Consider the following 13671-nt stretch of genomic DNA (forward strand, 5'->3'; position numbering starts at 1 on the left):
CTAATGCAGAAGGCCCAATGTCCATCTCTAAGCTCACAACTGAACATAGCGAACAGCGTTTGGTAAGAAGTGTGTGCAATGTATGATGTGTTTGCATTCAGATGAGAGAGATCAGATCTGATCAGGAAGACACACATAGTGTGTGAGCGTCACTTTGAAATATCATACAGACATATCAGGACTCACCTATCACAATCGGCTCACGCTTGCAAATCCATACTCAAATGCACACATACACACAAAACATCTCTGTCCATGAGTCTATCAATATTTACCAACAGCGCAAAGTCACGATACACTATAATACTACTCTCTCTCAACTCCTCCTCAACTAAGGAAATCCATGCATTTGCATCTTATACAGTATCAAGGGATCCATTCCTATGCCACCATAAGCCTTCCAGACTCCAGCATGAGAAGTAAATCCAAGTGGATATCAGTGTTTGAGCTGTCCATGATGACCGAGGAGCAGTCGATCACGGGGTGGGAGTCAGGTCAGCCACCCCCTCTTCAACCCCCCCCTCACCCTCCGTTGCACCCCCACTGTCTCAGGGGAGTTCACAGTGAGAGCCCCCCCCCCCTGCGCCTCCCTCACTGACCAGGCGGTTGAGAGGCACAGAGATACCCCCTTAAGAAGCTTTGCGCTCTGGAGGAAACTTAATCTCCTTTTTTAACGCCATCCCAAGGCTCTTCGCCGAACCCTGAATAGAGCGTGGAGCTTGGGTGGGAGGGAGGGAAGGAGGGAGGAGCCGGCTGTGGAGTATCTCCCAGCCCACATGGCAGCCCAGCCTCAAATCTGAATATCTGAGCCACAGCGGAGAAACTGAGGCGCTCCCAACGCCAGCATAGGAATTAGCCCTCCAACAGGCCACGCTAAATCCCAACTCCCCTTCCTCCGCTCCACACTCCCGCCTAGCCACCGATACTATACCCCCTGCTGCATTACTGCATCCCCCCTACTTCACCCCACACTGCACGTGTCCACTGGGCTAGGGGACTGAGATACAGAGGGAGAGACAGACAGACAGGCAGGTGGTAGCCTTGTACATATCAGTTCAGATATCTCCTGCATTCTGCTAGGCCTATACATTTGGTTTAAAACAGGGATCATTTATTTAATTGATCAGTACTCAACAGCTTAAACATACCCCTTGTCAGGGGTTTCTGCAAAGTCGTTGAGAATGAGATGGGAGAAGAGAAAAACAGCATTCATCACCCAAGTCATTCATCACCCAAGTCATTCCTCATCATGTCTTGGTTAGACTCTGGCCACAAAATGCTGCAGCAGAGGACACAAAGAGGACTTGCGCCGTGTAAAGAAAGAAGATGACTTTCTCTCCCTCTCTTTCTCTCTCACTCTCTCGCTGGACCCAAGGGCCAGGGTAAATATTAACACTGACAGACTCGTGCGAAAAATCTCTGAGCCCATTTTATTTGGAGGGAGGTGTGACAGATTACCGGCGAGGTGGATTCCTCAGTGGCAAGATGTAGCGGACCCTCTTTACCCAAACACTTTGGGAGAAGTGCCCTGACATGCTCCTTTAGCACCCTGTCAGAAGACTATTCCCAAAGCAAACACAGTCAAGGGCTTCTCTCCACAATTCAGTCCCTGCTTATAAACCTCCCTGAAAAGGACTTAGCCAGCGTTGAAGAGCCACAAGAAAACAAGATGTGGGCAAACCAAACAGACCCCTACAAGCCCTGGCCATGGTGTTTTTAGTCAACTTAACAGGAGTAAAGAGAGGGAAGAAAGAGAGTAAAGAGCAGGAAAGGAGCGGTGATGGGGAGTTGGAACACAATTTTGAACGCAATCTCTACAGGTCCGAACACAAAGCCAAGCTGTATTTCATGCTCAGAGTGTAGACTCTTGTAGAAGACATTTCTTTCAATTCTGTCAGAAGAATGCAACTGTGCTAACTTTATCGCCTTGTGGAATTCCAGCTGTGTCAGTCAAAATATAAATGTGACCAACGTAACTAATTATGTCTGTTATTTTACCTACAGTGAAAAAAGGGTCAAAGTAGCTTTTTGTGATCAAAATATATTCATTGCTCTCTCCAAGAAGTGTTTATTTATTTATTTGTTATTATTATTATTTATTTATTTTTGTTAATTTTACAGAATCGCTGTCCATGGCTTGTCCATGGAAATGAACAATAAAGTATCGTATTACATCATATTGTATCGTGTATTGTATCTAGTATCGTAAAATATCATATGTTTGGGCCTGTCACACAAACAACAGAGCAACTGATGACATACTAGCTAGCCTAAACTGCTCTCTTGGCTAGTATGTGCATATAAATGACAGTGAAAGTGATGAGAGTGCATGTGAATGTGTTGAATCTGGGTCAGTGAGGAGCTGACCGTATTCTAGACTGAAGGCCCAGTGGAGGCATCTGTAGTGGGGGTGAGACATTCTGGCACGACCGCGATAATACAGTCCACGCACTGGCTTAGCAAAGGCAGGAAGTATATGAGGAATTCAAAAACTACAACAATTTACTCTGACCAAAGAGGTAAAAGATGCCTCTTCTAATACTTTGAAAATGATTTAAACCTTGTAAAAATAATACATGTTTAATATATTTGTTTAAATGTCATAAGTATTTCCTGGGCTAGTGCAATGTTCTCTGCATTATTTAGATTGTATATGCTCTAATCGTGTCCAGAACTCGCATGATTGAACTCACTCAATAGGTGTCATGGCGTCCATCTTTACTGACCACATCGAGTCAGGACCTTGGAATTAACATCTCACCTCCAAGAGGGAAAGATCAACGGAGCACCAGCGGGATATCATTTAGGATGTCAAGTAGTTGGCTCAGAGATCAAACACTAGACGTTGGTGGGGGTGTTGCTGGGCTGCATCCCAAATGGCACTCTATTCCCTATAAAGATTTAGATCTTGGATATGTAGTGGTTGATCTCTGGTCAAAAGTATTGCACTAAGTAGGGAATAGAGTGCTATTTGGGATGCAGCCCTGGAGTCTGAGTGAGAACTATTTCACAGGCTGAGCTGACATTGCTTGCGTAGACCAGAGTGGAGCTCTCTCTCTCTCGCTCTCTCTCTCTCGCTTTATCTCTTTCTCTCTCCCTCTTTATAGAAGAGATTAACTGTGAATGGGCAATTATATAGGCTTATATCAAATCTTATAATCTGATAAACAAGAACACAATGAAAGGTGCTGATTGCTTAAAGTATTTTCTAATTTAAAATCATTCTTTAAATTGATTCATTTTTCATGTGATGTGATTGATTCAGTGTGAAAATGATGCTTGTTTTATTGGTCGTGCAGTTCATTTGATTTTTTTGTTAGGAGCAAAACACTGAGTTCCCTGAGAAACTACCAAATATACTTAGTTTTACTCCACAGAAAACAGAATGTAATGAAATTCTCAGACCGGTGTCCAGTCTTACAACTGTGTAGTACATGAGGCTCAAATGTTACTCCTTCACACTTGTTTAACACTTGGCCAGAGACCTGACGGAGAGCTTCCATGGTGCGCTGTGTGTTGGACAGCTCCCAGTGGATGCCAAACGGCCATTTTGGGTCAACTGTGTTGTACCTCCTCAGAGAACTAGTCCAGGGAAGAAACCTTTGTCACCCCTCTAAAGCAGGAGCAGAAACTGGGTTTAATGGTCCAATGAAAAATGTATTTACAGGTACCGGTACCATGGCAATGAAGGTTCACTTGGCTCTAAAAAGAGGGGGCTGAGATGAGGGGCACAGGAGAAGGTTAAAGGTGTGTGGGGTAAATGGAAATGTAGATATTATTTTAGAATAGGACTTAATGAATGGATTCCAAAGGGGAGGGGAGGAGAGAGGGAGGGGTCAATAATTCAGAAATTCTTAAATTGAAAGAAAAAAGCCAAATAGATCATCCAGCCATTCATCCTCTGTGGACTTGTCTTAATTGGAATTCAATTTAGTGGTGTGTTTGTGTGCGAATGAGTGTGTGTGTGTGAGCGAATGAGTGTGTGTGGTGGGAGGGGGTACATTGGACCCCCTTTTTTAAATTCCCTCTCCTCTCTAGCCTGCCTGATGGGCTCTCAAATACATTCCACTTGAGCCCCGAGCAGACTTAGATACACTTGTCACATAATCAAATGTGAAATACAAAGTACTGTATGGTGAAAGGGGCGAGGGACTTTATTCGAAGGGAAAGGGGGAAATCATTTACTTTTTTCTCTCTCTCCAGCAGCTCTAGTTCCAGCCAGCCGCTTGCTGCTTTCATGTCATTTAGATGAGTGGTTAATAAGGCAGAGCGTTAAAGGGATTATGATCCTGTTGGGCCGTGGCCGGGAGAGGGGTGGGGGGGGTAATGCTTCTGAGGAACGGTTTCGAGGGGCTGGTGGGATGTATAGCACTGGGCTGGGGGGGGCTAGGGGGGTACAATGCATGGACAGAGGGGAGAGTATCCTCCTCACTGTCAAGACTCATTTAGTCAGAACTAAGCAGTCCAATAGGCCCTGAGCTTCTCCAATTATAGGAAATATCCAATATCGTATTCTGGGCCAGAGGGGATTTTCCCTAAAGACCCTTCATGATATCTCCTCTCCTCCCTGCTTTGCGTTAATGAAGACCCCTCAAAAAGTTGGCCAATCTGGGCTAGGTATTGAGAGGTATTGGCAAACCAGCAGGGGAGTCCAGGGGATTGGGGTTTGGGATTGGGATAGGCAGAGGGAAGAAGAGGAGGAATCTTTGGGCTCCAAATCTTCCGCCCTGGCCCTGTGGAGATTTACAGGTCCCTGTGCTCGAAATCCAGAAATAAAGCTTAAGAAAAATAAGGCTCCTGAAAATTTAGCATTGTTACACTTTAGGACAGTACAGTGTGGTTTGACAGTGAAAAGTAGGTGAGCTATCAAAGGCTTGCTATGGAAAGAGGCTCTTACAGGTAGGCTTTACCAGAGAAGACCTGTCACCAGTCTCTCAGAGGTGTCAGAATGTCACCTAGTATGTGGCTAAGGAAGAGGAAAGGGTTAAGTTAAAGCAAACTTCTCCCTGCAGAGTCTTACCATAAGAGACACAGATTCTCAGTCACCATGGCTGGTCGCTTGCCATTGGCTGCCATCCTCCAACGCTTTCCTTCTACCAGCGAGCCACTTCTTTGCTAGAGCCCATTTTCCGCAATCTGCGTGGATCAGCTCCCTCTCGCTCACGCTCCCACCTCGCTCTGCCAAGAACGAAGAAAACACAAGCCTCCTACCCCCCCCTCCCCCCATAACCTCGCCAACCCACCCCGAATCACAGCACCCGGCACCAGCTCCTTCTTAAACACATCTTTAATTCACACAACTTTGAAGTGGCACTCCGGCAAATGCACTCAATCAATTATAAATGAAATAATCTCCTTATGATATTAGAGATTTTGAAAAGTCTAAGAAATACCGGGAGATTAGAGAGCCCAAATCTGTTTTAGCGGTATCTAAAGTGACAGCAGGAGAATCATTGGAAGGAGCGGGTAGAAACTTAAAATGATTATGTAGATCTGTGTCACCGCTGAATGTTTCTGCAAATCCCTGCTGGATCTACCGCGACGGAGGAAACAGATTATTCCCTGGCCTTATTTAAAAGGGCTGCAGCGTTTAAGTGGCTTTTCAAAAGGAAACATTTATATATATACCGTATATTTACGGCTATGACTACTCCCTCTCTTAACTATAGCTACATTTCCATTAACATGTCCAGTGATTTTTTTTGTCACATTTATAAAGTTTGCATAGAAAATAGATGCGACAATTGCCTGCTAGGGTGCATTTCCATTCAACTATCTTGTGTCGATAAAAACAGTTGGTCACTCATTTAAAAAAAACTAATCTGCAAAATAATAGTGTCAAATAAAAATGTAGTGGTTGAAATGTGTCCATTAGCCATTTAGGCAAATTGTGCATTAATAAATTGGTGACAGCCTGTATGCCCTCTCACCTTGTGGTGATGTGATTTGAAGGAGTCAGGCGCAGGAGGGTAAATCACAGAATAACAGGTTTATTCCGTTTACACAGCCGTACGCAGCAATGCGTCAAACACTCCAGTGCGGAAATATACAGCGCACAGGAAACAACAAGGCACTAGTGAATATCCCAGCGATACAAAATACAAGAGCTCCACCGAGCTAAACTAACCTCCACAATAAACAAAGACAATGGGGCAGAGGGAACACTTATACAGATACTGATGAGGGGAATTGAAACCAGGTGTGTGTAATAAACAAGACAAAACAAATGGAATGATGAGATGAGGAGCGGCAGTGGCTAGAAGACCGGTGACGACGAACGGCGAAGCCTGCCCGAACAAGGAGAGGAGGCAGCTTCAGAGGAAGTCGTGACAGTCGTGACAGCATTCACCTCCACTACGAACGGTAGTGATAGATCGGGATGGGCCAGTACCGGGGCTGAGGTGAACAGAACCCTCAGGTTACTGAAGGCCCTGTCAGCCTCAGCAGACCAGCGGAGCCGGGATGGCCCATCCTTCAACAGAGATGTGATGGGAGCTGCGACCTTGCCAAAGCCCCGGATAAACCTCCGATAGTAGTTGGCAAGCCAATAAAGTGCTGCACCTCCTTTACCGTGGTTGGATTTGGCCAATTACGCATGGCTGAAATGCGATCTCCCTACATCTCCACACCGGAGGTTGTAATGCGGTATCTGAGGAAGGAGATGTACTGCTGGAAAAACAGACACTTCTCTGCCTTGGCATAAAGGTCATTTTCCAACAGTCGGCCCAGCACTTTGCGAACCAGGGACACATGCTCGGCGCGCGTAGTGGAATACACCAGAATGTCATCGATGTAGACCACTACAATGTCCCGAAACACCTCATTCACAAAGGACTGGAAAAGGGATGGAGCATTCATCAAACCGTACGGCATCACCAGGTATTCGTAATGCCCCGTGGTTGTGCTGAATGCTGTCTTCCATTCGTCCCCCTCTCGGACACGCACCAGGTTATACGCACTCCGGAGATCAAATTTTGTGAAAAAGCGCGCCCCATGCACTGACTCGAACACAGATGGGATAAGGGGCAGAGGATAACTATAATGTATTGCCCCCTTGTTTAATGCTCGGTAATCAATGCACGTGTGCAGACCTCCATCTTTCTTCTTCACAAAAATGAAACTCGAGGAGGCGGGCGAAGTGGAGGGATGTATGAACCCCTGGCGCAGGGACTCAGAGATGTATGTCTCCATCGCCTCTGTTTCAGCCTGCGACAGGGGATATACATGACTCCTGGAATGCACAGCGTCTACTCATAGGTTTATCGCGCAATCCCCCCCGCCCCGATGAGGTGGTAATTTGGTCGCCTGCGTTTTGGAAAACGCATACGCCAAATCGAGATATTCGGGGGGATGCGCACGTTGGAGGAAGTGTCTGGACTTTCCACCGTGGTTGCACCAACGGAAACAACTAGGCACCTACACTGACACTCTCGCGACCACCCCGTGAGAACCCTCTGCGGCCATGAAAAGGTGGGGTTGTGTCCCAACACAACAGGGAAATCAGGGGACAAAATAATAAAAAATGTGACGTGCTCTCTATGGGTCCTTTGGGTAACCATTGTGACTGGTGCTGTAACTTCCCTAACGAACCCTGACCCTAATGGTCGACTGTCAAGTACTTTGATGGGCAGTGGAGGGGATAGGGGAACCAATGGAATACCTAGACTTAGAGCTAACGACCTGTCCATAAAGTTCCCAGCTGTGCCTGAATCGACCAGCGCCTTACACTGGGAAACTATGGGGTAGTCAGGGAAGGTGACGTGTATGGTGCAATGTGCAGCAGAGGGCTCTGACCAAGTGTAGTTTTGCGCTACCTGGGGTGATGCGAGAGTGCCCTGCCTGCCGCCTCCAGACCCGGAAGATCCCTGATGACAGTGTGCAGTATAATGTCCTCTTCTGCCACAAGAGTGACACTGAAGCTGTCCTCCTCCGTTCTCCCGGATCGCTGCCCCACCCAGCTCCATCGGAACGGACTCAGAGTTGGGGGGGGTGAAATGGGCAGGCCACTCCCAGGACGTCCTCTAGCAGCCAGCAGGTTGTCCAACCGGATGGCTATGTCCACCAGCTGGTTGAAGGTTAACATGGCATCCCGGCAGGCTAGCTCCCTTCGGACGTCCTCTCGCAGGCTGCACCGGAATCCGTCGATCAGGGCCCGCTCGTTCCACCCGGACCCAGCCGCTAGGGTCTGAAACTCCAGGGCGAAGTCCTGCGCGGTCCTCGTCCCCTGCCTCAGTTGGACCAGACGCGCGCCCGCCTCTCGTCCTTCGGGCGGGTGGTCAAAGACCACCCGGAAGAGGCAAGCGAACTCCCCATAGTTGTCCAATGTGGTTCCTCCTTCTCTCCAGACCTCATTGGCCCACTCCAGGGCTTTCCCCGAGAGGCAGGAGACGAGGGCGGACACCTTCTCCCGCTCTGATGGAGCCGGACTGATGTTCACGGAGTAGAGGTCCAGCTGCAGGAGGAATCCCTGGCAGAGGGCAGCCATCCCGTTAAACTCCCTCGGTCGGGATAGATGAATCCCTCGGGGTGCTGGAGTGTGGGTGGCCGGATCTGGTCGCTCAGCTGGTCCCAACGGGTCGGGTCCTCTCCTCTCCAGAAATTGGATGACCTGAAGAACCTGATCCATCGCTTCTCCCAAGCTGGCTAGCATCATGGAATGCTCATGGACCCATGCCACGACTCAAGGCATGGGCTCTTCTCCTGCTGACTCCATAGAATGTGTGTGATTCTTTGGTGATGGGATTTGAAGGAATCAGGCGCAGGAGGGTAAATCACAGAATAACAGGTTTATTCCGTTGACACAGCGGTATGCAGCAATGCGTCAAACACTCCAGTGCGGAAATATACAATGCACTGGAAACAACAAGGCACACGGGTGAATATCCCAGCGATACAAAATACAAGAGCTCCACCGAGCTAAACTAACCTCCACAATAAACAAAGACAAGGGGGCAGAGGGAACACTTATACAGGTACTGATGAGGGGAATTGAAACCAGGTGTGTGTAATAAACAAGACAAAACAAATGGAATGATGAGATGAGGAGCGGCAGTGGCTAGAAGACCGGTGACGACAAACGCCGAAGCCTGCCCGAACAAGGAGAGGAGGCAGCTTTGGAGGAAGTCTATACACACCTATCTGTTTCATGTCTCAGGTAGCCCGCGAAAGCCAGAAAGGATAGAATGCAATAATTTACTAATATTTTCCATATTCTGATAATTCTCGTGTGCCAAAGTATCGCCATGGTCCGTGCCATGGTGAAACTTGCACTCCTGTAGATCTGAAAAAATTGGATGGTGAAACTTGCCAGCCAACCAGAAAAGGCGTAGCAATTCAGGCATTCTTGAAAGTCAGGACAATCCTTGTCCTGCAAAGAAACATTGTTTTTATAGTCGAAAAATAATAATTTGCAAGCAGTAGGCATTTAAAATGTAATGTGGAGTGGAGCTTTAAAGTTACGTGGTGACATCATGTGCCCTGGCAATCATCATTTATTCATAAAACACAGTTTCCATCATAATGTTTTGAAATAAAGAAAGTTAGACAAAAGAAAAATCCACCCCTGTCGAACAGATAAAAATGTAGATCTTTAGAAAATGTATCTTATATCTGCGGTTTCTGTTACACGTCGCAATGATTTGTTGGTTGCGACATTGCTTTTGTCGAATACACCTGGGTCAATGGAAAACTTCCTTATGACTACAGCCACTTCTAGCAGCCCTTAAGTGTCATATTTGACCCCTTAGGCACAGTGAGAGTATTACATGACCATGTATTTTAACATGTTATAGAAATACTTCAGTTGAAGTTTATAGCAGTGCTCCTAAACGAGACAGAATAGAATTAAAGTTCATGCCAAACAGGAAATATTGCTTACTTTCTCATTAGAATATGTCAAAAATAGTGACATTTAACCATTGTAGTTATGTGACATAAGCTGACATATTTGTTAATTTAGGGTTATTTTTCAGCATGCAACCAGGAATTGACACAGAGGGGAAGTACCAATAAGGTGAGTGATCTGACAGGTCTGGTCCAATGAAATGACTGTGTGAGAGGATCATGGGGTCAGAGTGTGATGGTAGCATGAAAATCAGTCTCAACATGCCCTAACATGTTTTTACACACTGGGCAAAGACTGGTAGAATCAATGTTGTTTCCATGTCATTTCAACAAAAACAAAAAAATATGATGATTTTGAATCAACGTGGAAAACTGATTGGATTTGCAAAAGGTCATCAACCTAAGGGAATTTGGTATTTGTTTCACCCAACTTTTAACCTAAATCCAATGATATAGTGAAATGTTTTGTTGATTTCACGTTTAATTCACGTTAGTTGACAACTCAACCAAATGTATAACAAAACTAGACGTTGAACTGACGTCTGTGCCCAGTGGGTTTTATGGCGCCCATATAATTTTTTGGATGCCGTACAGTACTACTAGTCTCAGTCTTAGCTGAATATATCCTCCATGACCATTACTCACAATGTTAAAAAATTGAATTATGGCCCAGTGCACATTTATTTTCTATCATGCTGTGGTTCATTCATCTTTGATTACACCTTTCAGATGATATAAATTAGCCCTATCCACTGCGTATAGGGTTGATGGATGGCAGGGAACGATATGAAACACACTGATCAATATCATGGATTCGGCTCTGTGTTCCAAGGCTACTCCGCTCAGCCAATTCACGTTTCTAATTTCTGCTGCGAGCCTCTGAGTCCATGCAATATATTGTCCCATTTATACTGTGCAGCTGTACATACTGAATCTTAACTAAACTGCACTGATGATGGTCTTATGAGGATGATAAGGATTAGGGATGTCCTAAAATGTACACCGTACAAAATGTTCCTCCAGTTATCCCAGTCAGTGCAAGAATCTCTGATCTAAGGCCATACTGTATATGTATCAAGTGTCTCTGAGTAGGAGTGCTGATTTAGGATCAGTTTTGCCTTCTAGATCACAATGGATGCAATTATATGGACAGGCTGACACGCTTGACACATACGGCTCCTGAAGTCACTCAGTATCACCTATTTTCTCCCTCTTTTTCTTTCTTCTTGCCTCATCCTCACTCTCTCTGAATCCCTGCTAGTCTGAGGGGCTCTGTCCTGCTGTGAGCCTGACTTAGATCCTTCATCCTTCCCTATGGATCACTGTCTATGGTCATCATTCTCTCTTTAGGCTCAGTTGAGAGTAAGAGAAAGCAGAAATCAATGGAAGGCTAAGAGTAGGCTAAGAGTCCCGGTGGGTCAGGGTTCAGAGGTCGTTGACGAAGGTGTCGAAGGTGAACCCTTAACAAGCTCCTGGGGATGCTGGCAGGTCACAGAACATGTCAGTAAGGGCCCTGTGAATGACTGGAAGGAAAGGTAATACAGGAATGATGAGATTAGTCCACACATAGGCCCCGTACACACTCAAGTTGTACAACTGATGTAGAATGCATTTGGCACAACTGTTGGAATACAACAGAGAGTTTATCAGCACAAAATGTATAACACAAGTATTGTGTAAACATTTTTGTTCAGACAAAATCTCCATTGTATCACACAAATATCAGTTGTATCACAACCATCGTGTTATGTGTTGTACATCAATTGTACTGCCTGGGTGTGTAGAGACTGGACATGGAGAGGCTGTATTTGGTCAGGTTGTTGATGTTTTCCAAATCACAGCAAAGTACACTCATTCATATAACTGACCAAATTGTTCAACTCACTGTCAAGCTCAGTTATATTGGATCACCTAGAAGGGTTGCTCTAATACAAACCCATCACATTGCAAGCAACTCCATGTTATTTCGAACCAAAATGAGGTTGTGCCCTTTTTAAAATCACAATCTCACCCATCACTATCTTCAAGACACATATTAATAGCCCAGTGCTCACTATGTGAAATAAAACATATGAATGAATGCATGTGGGGCTCAGTAGGGAGGAGGCAGGGTTAAAGAGATTGACATCATCATGTTTGAGTAATTATCACCACTTGAGGCCTGAAGAGAGGGGTGGGCGACTCTCTCATAGCTGTCTCATTGTTGTGGTTAAACAGTGTGCCCTCATTGATTGATGATGAAAAGAGAACATACATCCACACCTCTCTTGTGAGGATGGCAGAATGTGTGTGTGTGTGTGTGTGTATCCCCAGTGACCCAGGCAGCTGGCCTCTATACACACCCACAGCCCTGAAAGTATAATGCATAAGTAATAATGCATTATTCACACACATAGATCAGCAGAGTGATAGCGATACACACACATACCCGCACACACACACATTCACCTGACGCAAGCACACACATACGTCCACCATCTGTCAAAAGCGCTATATAAGTCCCATGTACTATTATTATTATTATGAAATCAACTGTACTGAAATAACCAAGTATGAAAAATTCTAAATATTGACTGAGGAGTGGAAAAATTCCAAGCCAATTTATTTAGAGACAATTACATACCATTATTTTTTCTAACATGAAGTTGCAGGATTCCCCTTACATGTCTTTCCCATGGTTCACCACCCTGTTCCAGCCCTACAGGCAGCTAATCAACTGATCATTAGGAACAGATAAAGTAAACAAAGATATCCATTATCCATCAGCTGTGCCCAGCTCCCCACTGTGCTGTGTGTGTATGTGTGTGTGTGCGTGCGTGTGTGCGGGATTATCTAACGAGGAGACAGCAGTGCTCACTCCTGGGGTCCCCAGTGATGATCTGACAGGCCAACCACAGTCTCTTTACATGGCCAGTTGGGCCCAGCAAGACTCCTTTCAGTCTCGAGCCAGGCAAAGTGTGTGTGTGTGTGTGTGTGAGTGTGAGTGAGAGAGAGAGAGAGAGAGAGAGAGAGAGAGAGAGAGAGAGAGAGAGAGAGAGAGAGAGAGAGAGAGAGAGAGAGAGAGAGAGAGAGAGAGAGAGAGAGAGAGAGAGAGAGAGAGAGAGAGAGAGAGAGAGAGAGAGAGAGAGAGAGAGAGAGAGAGAGAGAGACTGTATATATACATAATATGACATTTGAAATGTCTTTATTCTTTTGAAACTTCTGAGTGTAATGTTTACTGTTAATATTTATTGTTTATTTCACTTTTGTTTACTATCTACTTCACTTGCTTTGGCAATGTTAACACACGTTTCCCATGCCAATAAAGCCCTTAAATTGAAATTGAAATTGAATTGAGAGAGAGAGAGAGAGAGAGAGAGAGAGAGAGAGTGTGTTTGTGTGTGTGTACTGTATGTGTGTGTGCGTGCCTGGGTGCGTGCGTGCGTGGTTCAGACGATTGGGGTGGGGGGTTTAGTGCAGTGGGGTAGAACAAGAGATTGGTGCTAGGGGAGGGCATAGCTGAGCTGTCAAAATCACCAAATGTCTAATGGTCTAAAGGTGGACGAGGTCTATGCACAAAAACATACACGATTGTTAGAGTTTCCAGACTGTGGTGCCATAGAATTACAGTACCAGTCAAAAGTTTGGACACACCTACTCATTCAAGGATTTTTCTTTGTTTTTACTATTTTCTACATTGTAGGATAATAGTAAAGACATCAAAACTATGAAATAACACATATGGAATCATGTAGTAACCAAAAAAGTCTTAAACAAATCAAAATATATTTTATATTTGAGATTCTTCAAATAGCCACCCTTTGCCTTGATGACAGCTTTGCACACTCT

Source organism: Coregonus clupeaformis, chromosome 20 (assembly GCF_020615455.1).
Source record: "Coregonus clupeaformis isolate EN_2021a chromosome 20, ASM2061545v1, whole genome shotgun sequence".
Classification (NCBI taxonomy): Eukaryota; Metazoa; Chordata; class Actinopteri; order Salmoniformes; family Salmonidae; genus Coregonus; species Coregonus clupeaformis.